General features: G+C 36.1%; 1 long non-coding RNA gene across 1 annotated transcript; it reads left to right on the top strand.

The window, feature by feature from the left end:
- The first annotated feature begins 254 nt into the window (after positions 1-254).
- On the top strand, positions 255-1,247 carry LOC132157647 (uncharacterized). The gene is made up of 3 exons (XR_009437568.1): positions 255-492; positions 700-833; positions 1,215-1,247. It is a non-coding gene; the product is annotated as an uncharacterized LOC132157647 (long non-coding RNA).
- Positions 1,248-10,582: the final 9,335 nt, after the last annotated feature.

The raw sequence follows: 10,582 nt of genomic DNA, 5'->3' as shown, positions 1-10,582 counted from the left end.
ACTTTTATTTTGGATGCGATTATTCATGATTATAATCGTCTCAGCCCTAGTCAGAGTATAGCTAACATACATAATAAATATAATTAAATATTTTAGTTTATGCTATGCATAGTGCCTAGACCTGCACTGTAAAAAAAAAGTCCGTAAAAATACGGTACAATATACCGTAATAATTTAAAGGAATTGTCCGTATTTTCTTTTTACGCTTTGCATTGTGGGTACAAGAAGCTCAGTCGATAATCGGCGCTAAACCAGTGCTTTCGCAGGCGCCATTATTCACAGAGATAGTCTCGGTCAAAATCTCATTTTAAAGTTGGATTTAGGATTTTGAGAATGGTTCCTACACTTCCTTTGTAAATTATTTTTTGTTAAATGTAACAAACTGTATCGTTAACTTAGTTGCTGCCTGGCTTGTTTGGCAAATGAATGTCGGAGCCGTTGCATTCAACATTTTCAGCATACCATCACATCTTAACGTTACTCGACGTGGAGGTACGTGTTACGGTGCACTCTTTTAGTTTTATAAATAAAGGTTTATTAACTTTTTATTGTTGTTGATGCGGTGTGACGTGTTTGTTAATGAGCGTGTCATAAAGCATCAGGCATATTAATGTTTCTGAGGTGATATTGAGCAGCTGTGATAACCTTAAATCTGAATTGCGGTACAACTGTGTTAAGAGCACTTTATGCCTTCAACAGGAGCAGGCAGAGTAATTGTCAAGAAAAGAAGACACCATTAACGTTACGACTTTTTATTTAAAAGAGATTATATGACCAGAAGATCTGACATCACGGAGTTCTTCAAGGATAACACACCTTTTCTGCCAAACGAGGTAGGTTTAGAAATTTCATCGGCTTGTTTATGTTAAACACACACACACACACACACACACACACACACACACACACACACACACACACGATAAATTAATTCTGTAACTTTACTGGCATGCTGTCTGTGAACACACACATGTCATGCACGTGCAGAGAATGCCGCTTCATAAAAGTTCTCACTCTTACACAGACAAAAGCACTCACAATTGTCAAAATGAACATTTTTGTCGTGAGAGTCTCAAATAAGTTAAAAAGTCTTGACTGATGTAAAGATTAGGGATGTGTCAGATGTCCGTCGATGTAAGTCATGTTTTAAAGGGACAGTAGTTCATGACATTGATGGTGTATTTGTTTCTTTTCGTTTTCTTTTCTAATGGCAGGTCATAATTGCTGCTGTACTTTGCATCCCAAGCTAGGGTTGTGCCGATAGACGATAGTATCGTGTATCGACGATCGTCAGAGATATCGACATAAGCAGAATTCTCTGTCGATAATCAAGACGATATTAGGCTCATTTTCCTATTAATGTATTAAATTATAATAATAATAACTATTATTTTTATTTTTATTAGGCTGCTTATTATAATTCGGCTTTTAAACTGCCCAGCTATTTCACTTAATTTCACTGCCCGCATTTCACACACACACCTCGCACGCGCAGGAGGATTAGAGCATGTAGTCGGTGAAGTTGTAACGCTTTGACTCGGATAATTCGTTAAATCCATGAAATGAAAGAGATAGAAAAAGACGAGTTGGTGTCCCACACATTTAATGGCTGGTATACGGCAACGCGCTCTTCTCATACATGAGAGATTAACTCTTTCTTGGTGTCACAAATAAAGTAAAGACAAAATAATTAACAAGGCGGCAGAGCGAATTTATCATCCATAGTGCATGGTTCTCACGTAGTCCTTTTCTTAAAGACTGATCACTTAACTTATAAAACACACTATGTGGTGATGACGTAGAAGGACTACGTGAGAACCACTATGGATAATAAGTTCAATCTGCCGCTTTGTTATTATTTTCATGCACACCGCACTATAATGTGATGCATGCAAAATACATAGTTTTGGCCGTTACAAAGTCTCCATCCACAAACAGACGTACATCGTCTGCAGATATAAGGTATTTCATTGCACTTTAACAAGTAATCTAAACGGCCTATAAACTGTATGTGCAATATATTAAACGAGCCCTCACTAACTGAGTTTAATGCCACAGTTATGTTAGAATTCATCTCATTCTTGTTTCTGTGACGGTGCGTCAGACTCGTCATGAGGTGCGCGGTCCGGAGCGCTGAATGACTGATGCATCAGTTCAATTCAACTTTACTACAAATATATCAACTTACCTGTTTTAAACACTTTATATTTAAAAGTTTCGTTTATGCCCAATATTAGTGTTTAACTGTTGGACTGTAAATGAAATCTGCTATTGATTTTCACCGTTGACTGATTTTGCAGAACATTTAGACTGATAACTTCCCTGCGCAGATGCGGACGTGCGATATGACAGTTGCGTCCGACTATGTATGAACTAGCTGTTTTAAATACAGTATTTTTATATTTAACGTTAGTTAAATCAGTCAGTATGTTTGAAAGTATTTTTTTTTTGATTATTGGTGACTCCATAGGCTCTCTCTCGCGCACCTGCGCGGTTTAAAACACCAAATAGTTATGCTATGACAAGAACAAAGAGTCTCTCTCTTGCTCCACCCATGCTCGATAATATTGTGTATCGTCGATCTCACGGGCTGACGATATGACGATTTGAAAAATGACCATATCGCCCAACACTATCCCAAGCACCCCCTGCATTCTTATCAAGGGTTTGTATTATGTTTCATTTATTAAGTTTTATTTATGAAAGCATATGTGTAGCAAAATTAAATTAGAAATGTAATATGCAAAATGGCAATGCAATATGTAAAACGGCAATGTGTTTCTGTATTTTAAATGTACATTTGTCCAATATTTAGTGCAAAATGAAAAAACTATTATATCGTTTACATTTGCTATTTCCTACAATAATTTTAATATACAAAATAAAAATTTTTTAGTGCTTTATAAGTTGCAAAATTAAAATTAAAATATATTACACAAATTGATTAGATATGTTTAATATGTCCAAGCAAAAACTGTAGTAAAGTTATCATTTAAATGCTGTTTTTCCTAAATAAATTTTGACTTTGGGGTAGGACACTTGGGATTGCATTTTCATCATAATACAGCGTGATAATTGTAGCAAAATACAGTGAGAATTTCAGAATGCATTCTGAGCCAAAGGTGCCACAAAATGGTGGTTTAAATTTCTATTATTCTTAGTGCATTGAAGAAGTGGATTGACACTTACAAGATGTTTCAGTTGCATTTTCACTTAATACCTCGCGATAAATATATAGTCCGTGTGGATTTGAAATGCATTTGGAAATGTATATGTAAACGCCCCTGACCTGTCGTTAGGCTACATCAAGGTGGGGGTCAGCAACAGGATACACAATATGTCAATATTCAGTCAACCAAACGCTCTCCACACTGACTTAAACTAAATTCATCGCTGGGTATTAAATGAAAATGGTATTGAAACGTCTTGTATGTAAGAGTCAATGCATTTAAAGGCAGGGTAGGTAAAAAAAAATGTATAAAAAACTTTTTTTCCAAATTTGTTTAAACTTTATTTATATATCAATACATAATTAAAATGTAAGTACTCTGAAAAAGAAAGTATAAAAATCGAGTGACTGTAGACCTCTCACGACTGTTTTAAAGACAGCTTAAAAACAGAGGTGTTAATTATAGGACCTAAAAACTCTTGTAATAACCTAGAACACTGTCTAAGACTTGATGGTTGCTCTGTCAATTCTTCGTCATCAGTTAGGAACCTAGGTGTGCTACTTGATCGCAATCTTTCCTTAGAAAGCCACGTTTCTAGCATTTGTAAAACTGCATTTTTCCATCTCAAAAATATATCTAAATTACGGCCTATGCTCTCAATGTCAAATGCAGAAATGTTAATCCATGCATTTATGACCTCAAGGTTAGATTATTGTAATGCTTTATTGGGTGGTTGTTCTGCACGCTTAGTAAACAAACTACAGCTAGTCCAAAATGCAGCAGCAAGAGTTCTTACTAGAACCAGGAAGTATGACCATATTAGCCCGGTCCTGTCAACACTGCACTGGCTCCCTATCAAGCATCGCATAGATTTTAAAATATTGCTTATTACTTATAAAGCCCTGAATGGTTTAGCACCTCAGTATTTGAATGAGCTCCTTTTACATTATAATCCTCTACGTCCGCTACGTTCTCAAAACTCAGGCAATTTGATAATACCTAGAATATCAAAATCAACTGCAGGCGGCAGATCCTTTTCCTATTTGGCGCCCAAACTCTGGAATAACCTACCTAACATTGTTCGGGAGGCAGACACACTCTTGCAGTTTAAATCTAGATTAAAGACCCATCTCTTTAACCTGGCATACACATAACATACTAATATGCTTTTATTATCCAAATCCGTTAAAGGATTTTTAGGCTGCATTAATTAGGTAAACCGGAACCGGAAACACTTCCCATAACAACCTATGTACTTGCTACATCATTAGAAGAATGGCATCTACGCTAATATTTGTCTGTTTCTCTCTTGTTCCGAGGTCACCGTGGCCACCAGATCCAATCTGTGTCCAGATCACAGGGTCACTGCAGTCACCCGGATCCAGTACGTATCCAGACCAGATGCTAGATCAGCACCTAGAAAGGACCTCTACATCCCTGAAAGACAGCGGAGACCAGGACAACTAGAGCCCCAGATACAGATCCCCTGTAAAGACCTTGTCTCAGAGGAGCACCAGGACAAGACCACAGGAAACAGATGATTCTTCTGCACAATCTGACTTTGCTGCAGCCTGGAATTGAACTACTGGTTTCGTCTGGTCAGAGGAGAACTGGCCCCCCAACTGAGCCTGGTTTCTCCCAAGGTTTTTTCTCCATTCTGTCACCGATGGAGTTTCGGTTCCTTGCCGCTGTCGCCTCTGGCTTGCTTAGTTGGGGACACTTCATCTACAGCGATATAGTTGACTTGATTGCAAATAAATGCACAGACACTATTTAACTGAACAGAGATGACATAACTGAATCCAATGATGAACTGCCTTTAACTATCATTTTTGCATTATTGACACTGTTTTCCTAATGAATGTTGTTCAGTTGCTTTGACGCAATGTATTTTGTTTAAAGCGCTATATAAATAAAGGTGACATTGACATTGACAGCTCATTATTTCCATTCACTCCACCCCCTCCCTTCTGGGCTCCTTCCAAAGCCTCTACTACGGCTCGCTAAGTAATGTTATGTTAGCTATATTACGCAGCTACGTGTGCTAATTACACATGCTTCATGAAAAAAATATGTATGATCAAAATACAAAAAGAAAGATTTACCTGTCCAGCAGAAATAAAGCCATCAAGGAGTCACTTTTCAGCCCCTTGAGTTCCCTCAGTTCTCGCCATCGCTGGAAGGCCACGCCGATTTTAACTCGCGATTTATTTCTTTGTTTATCCAAAGACTTTTTGTTCATTGCCTTTTCTTGTACTTTTACTGTCTTCCTTTTTTTGCCTGGTTTGCCTTCACTAACTGCATAGGCTGGTACTGTGAATTTTGCTTGCTGTTTCTCTGCCATTGTTTTGGTATTCCTAGGATCCGTGCCTGTTGAATCAAACGTGCTGTTTCCTCAAATCAAACGTGCACGTGCAAGTGGGCAGGTCATGTGTGGCAAAAGGGTGGTTGCCATGGTTGCGAGAGAGTGACAGTCGCCTAAGCCAATCCTATGTTTCGTCCCGAAATGGAAATAATGAGCTGTGTTTAATACAGATTAAACGGTCTAGAGTCACTCGATTTTTATACTCTTTTTATCAGAGTACTTACATTTTAATTATGCATTGATATATATAGAAAGTTTAAACAAATTTGGAAGAAAGTTGTTTATACATGTATTACCTACCCTGCCTTTAAGAAAAATAAAAGATTTAAATCACCATTTTGCTGCACATTTGGCTCAGAATGCATTCTGAAATTCTCACTGCATTTTTACTACAATTTCATGAGGTATTATGATGAAAATGCAATTCTAAGTATCCTACCCCCGTCTAAATGCATTTAGGAAAAACGGCAATTAATAATTTTGCTACATTTTTTGCTTGGACATGTTAAACATATCTAATAAATTTGGGTAATACATTTTCACTGTAATTTTGCAACTTATAAAGTGTTAAAATGTTTTTAATTTGCATATTAAAACTAGTGTAGAAAATGGCAAATGTAAATTATATAACTGAGTTTTCATTTTACACTAAATTTGACACATGTATGGTAAAATGTTAATTAAAATACAAAACTACATTGGCATTTTATGTATTGCATTGCCATTTTGCATATTTCAAATTGAATTTTGCTATCCATATGGTTCCATATTTATTTACCATTAGGGATGTTCAACACTGACAAGAAATTAGTCATGGAGTCGTTTATTCAGTTAACTTGGTTTGTGAAGTTGTTTGTGTAGGAAAGATTTAATCAATGTTTGGAGTGGCTTTCTGAATTTACAATGTGTTGTTTATCATTTCTTTGTTTATTGTTATTGGTGATTCCAGATTGCTGTCATACAAGTTACCATTTCCACCCCCATTGTGACCGAGCTACACATTGTCTTTGTTTTATTTTAAACCTAAAACATCCGGAGGAGAATGGCACCTACGCTGGAACTCATTCAAATGTAAGGAACATATCTAATGAATCTGTGAATAAAGCATTTTATGTTGCCATTTAGTTGAAAATAATAAGTGTTAGTTCACTCAAAAACAAAAATTCTGTCATTAATTACTCACCCTCTTGTTGTTTCGAACCTGTAAGACTTTCATTCATCTTCAGAACACAAATTAAGATATTTTTTATGGAATCTGAGAGCTTTCTGACCCTCCATAGACGGCAAGTGCCCTAACACAGAAATATAGTATAAGGACATCGTGAAAATGGTGCATGTGACATCAGTAGTTCAACTGTAATTAGGGTTGTCACTTTTTATTCGATATTCGAATATGCATTCGAACATGATGTGAAATATCCGTGATCGAACTATAAATAAAATATCCGTTTTTTAAAATGCCATGTGTAGTGCATTTTTTACAGTCTATGATTAGACCATTTGTTTTTTATTTTATTCTTTTTATTCTGAGGGCACTCTAGACGTATTGTAGCGTAGGCCCATGACCAAATCAAGCGAATAAAAGCTAGTAGCCAGGCACGTCTGTGCGCTCCGAACGTGTGTTCTCCACCACGGGGAACATTGTAAATAAAAAGAGAGCCGCACTTAATCCAAAAGTTGATAGACTGGTGTTTCTTGCAAACAATATTAAGAAATGAATTAGGCTAGGCTATATGCCTTACTCCTGCTGCTGTTTAAGTTGTCACTTTATTGTTTGTGCCTGTTCTGAATTGTTTTTTCTTTTCTTTTTTCATTTAGCTTAATGTGGGATATGCATAGTGGCACTTCATATAAATTGATAGTTGATAACCTGCTGTTTCAAACATTAAGTAAAAAAAAATAATAATCCAGATAGACCTGTTTATGACTCACTGTTAAACATTTGTGATTGAATCTCCATTAGGGGCCGTTCACATATCGCATCTTTTGCACGCTCATGTTCGTTATTTCCAATGTAGACCAGCGGTATGCGCTCTCAGGGGCCGTTCACATATCACACCTAAAAACGTGTGGAAAACGCTAGGTGCATCGCTTTCTCCTCCCGCTCGGGCAGTTGCGCTCCTGAGGCGTCTGCTGTTGCTAAGCAACCATGACTTGCTTTCTCCATGAAAAAATGAGCGCATCGCACCGCGTGCGCGTCGTGACCGCGTCGCTTCCATTATGAGTGCGCATACCGCGCACCTACATTGGAAATAACGAACTTGAGCGCGCAAAAGGCGCGATATGTGAACGGCCCCTCATAATGGAAGCGACGCGGTCGCGACGCGCTCGTTTTTTCCAGGCGCGTCCGCACCGCATATTCGAATATATTCGAATACATTGCATGATATTCGATATCCGTTTGAATTTGATTTTTCTCAAAAGTGACAGCCCTAACTGTAATTTTACGTTAATTTTGTGTTCTGAAGATAATTGAATGACTTACGGGTTTGGAACGACATGAAGATGAGTGATTAATGACAGTTTTCATTTTTATGTGAACTAATGATCTCTTTAAGTATTTCATAAAACATTGTTGACAAGATCACGTGACCGATGCAATTGGAGACCACTGGAAATGCAAGTTTAGCATTTTATAAGCAATGTTTAAAATGGAACTTGATAATTCAATCTCAACCTGTTCTGCACATTACTCTGTACTTCACTTTCATTAATTTTCATTTCTTCTCATTAACAGTCTTCCTGTGAAGAAATCCTGAACGAGCGTCAAAGGTTCAGATGAAGGGAATCTACGCTTCCAAGACTCATGTATGAACTACTAATAGATTCCAAGTTTTTTTTTTCAAATCTCAATTTAGGACTTGGACTGAACATGCAGAAAAAAAAAAAAAGTAGTTTCCTCAAACGGGCACATGGCACTTGGAGCCCTGATCTTAATTTAGATTTTATAGTTCTCTTAGTTTAACATTAAAATGTCAGGCATGAGTGCATAAATCTTTGTTCTTTATTTTCAAATGCTGTACAAGCTTTTTTTTTTTTTTTTTTTTTGATGTCAATTGTAGATGCAGATAATTTAGCATGAATAAAAGGTTAGTTAATCTAACTAGGTTTAGTTCACCCATAATATTATATGAAAAATCTCATTCCAATCCTGTTAGACTTTAGTTCATTTTTGGAACACTAATGAAGATCCTTTTTAATGAAATCTGACAGCTATACTGTATTAGACCTTGAAATGGTAGTTGTATAGGCTGTCAATGGAGGGACAGAAAGCAGAGATTTCATTAAAAATACTCTTCATTTTTGTTTCAAAGATGAATGGAAATCGTATGTATTTGGGACGGTATGAGGGAAAGTAACTGATGTCAGAATTCACACGTTGTGCTTTTAAATGTGTTCTATAGGAAAATGATGTCATTTCACTTGACTATTGACTATAAGTCTGTAGCAATTGTTAATAATGACAGCCCTGTCTTTGTATTAATTTTTACCCCATGTATTTGAAAATGTTTATCTTTGTGACCATTATGTGGTGCAACACCAATATTGTACAGGTACCTGCTCATATTTTCTTTTTTCTGCATGTTGCTGTTTAAAACTAAAAAGTGTTCTATAATACAAGCATTTTCAATGGTGCTTTTCACATTGTTAAATTAATTGATGTCATAATATTTTTGTCTTCACCTGTTTAAGGCAAATAAAAGCTACTGAACGTATTAAGAATGTTCACATGAGGTAAAAATAAACCATGTTCAATTTTTACATATTGTGCTGGATTTATTTGCTACAAAACATATGCTACGCTATAAATTTTGTAAAATCTCCGCATAACGGATTTTTTTTGTTTATGGTACGGACGAAAATGTTAATCTACATTTCTGTTTTAAAAAAATCTAAATCTTTTCTGTTTTAATGTTGAAGGAAGGGTCCGTAAAGGTTACGGAAAATGTCCCGGTAATTTTCTGCCAGTACATTATCCGTTTTTTTAAGGAATTTTTTTTACAGTGTGCCAACAAACGCTTATTGCTAGAAAAAAACAAAACAATCCTTAGAGATAGAACAATACTGCAGGTGTGTGTCTAGAGCATTTTCAGTGGGGGGGCCATGCTGGGGCCATGCCTCCAAATGGGGTGGCCGCCAGTGACCAAATAAAAAAAAAAGCTAATTTCTAAAGTATATTACGTAAATCCTATTGATTTTATAATTTTTTAACTTGAATAAACTTACTTCTAAACAAATGCAGTAATAAAGCACATTTTTGATTAATTTAGTTTTTTTGTCATCCCTGTATATCCTGTATATCCATTAAGTTAAATTTGAGAATAAATAATTTTTAAAAAAATTTCTTTGAAAAAAAAACTCCCTATATCTCTACTTCTTTTCATGGCTTGGAACTGCTGTCTTCCCTGCCTTCAAAAGAAACACTTATGTGTGTCTGTTATTCTCAATCTCAAAAAAAAAAAATTCAAATTGTGAATGAAATGCACAGAATGCATCCATGTCATTTCACGTATAAATGACTAAGTTAGGCCTGACAATTTAACTATCTAACTGACTTACTCTCAAGCATTAACAAGTAACGTGTCACCAGACAATTATTATTATGGAACATTCTGTGCATATTGTCATTTGGTGCAATCTTGCTATGTGGTCACTGTCACAAAATAAACTTATACAAAATATGCAAATCACCATGACTGTTTATTGTTTGATAGCGGCCAGCATTGACTGAACGTTCGATTGAAATCAAACCACGACTAATGAGAGCAGAGCCTGACGGGGTAAAAACATCGATCTGGGAAAACCATACAAACATATTAAACCATACATGAAAGGTTAACTACCAGCTCTTTGTTTGGTGTCTTGTGATGTGTCAGTCTTGAACGAATCTTTAATGTGACTAGGGAAGAACGAGTCGTCTCTATGACGGCGACATATTTGATGTTTTTTTTTTTTTTTACAGTAGATTCTAATCTTCAAAAATGACCTTGTTGTATGATTTGTCTTTTGAGTTCACCCTTCAGATTAGACTATAGAACTGTAGTGT

This window comes from Carassius carassius, chromosome 15 (genome assembly GCF_963082965.1).
Source record: "Carassius carassius chromosome 15, fCarCar2.1, whole genome shotgun sequence".
In the NCBI taxonomy this organism is placed as follows: Eukaryota; Metazoa; Chordata; class Actinopteri; order Cypriniformes; family Cyprinidae; genus Carassius; species Carassius carassius.
The sequence above is the reverse complement of the archived record's forward strand: the minus strand, read 5'-3'. Positions and strand labels throughout refer to the sequence as shown.